The sequence below is a fragment of the Penaeus monodon genome, chromosome 32 (genome assembly GCF_015228065.2).
Source record: "Penaeus monodon isolate SGIC_2016 chromosome 32, NSTDA_Pmon_1, whole genome shotgun sequence".
Lineage (NCBI taxonomy): Eukaryota > Metazoa > Arthropoda > Malacostraca > Decapoda > Penaeidae > Penaeus > Penaeus monodon.
Genome location: NC_051417.1, coordinates 20,679,270 through 20,679,505, shown reverse-complemented (window position 1 = coordinate 20,679,505; position 236 = coordinate 20,679,270). Strand labels below are relative to the sequence as shown.

Here is a 236-nt window from a genome sequence, read left to right as displayed (position 1 = left end):
TAAGGTTCACGATGTACTTTTTCCTATGAACGGTATACGTCTTGGGAAATTTGCTTAAGGTTATTCATTAAATTCAGTCGCTATGATATTTTATCCGCCATCGAAGAGAAATCTGTATTATAATAAAAATATGTGTATCATAAGAAGATAACACTCATGGGAACATAATCTGTATCAAAGCTATAAAACTCAGCTCTGAGGATGGAAATCTTTGACGGTCGAAAGAGAATCTACGT

General features: G+C 33.9%; 1 protein-coding gene across 1 annotated transcript in view; it reads right to left on the bottom strand.

Annotated features, from left to right (window-relative positions):
• LOC119593592 (A disintegrin and metalloproteinase with thrombospondin motifs adt-1-like) overlaps window positions 1-236 on the bottom strand; it is a 60,261-nt gene that overhangs the window by 7,514 nt on the left and 52,511 nt on the right. The gene's annotated exons all lie outside the window — the stretch shown is intronic.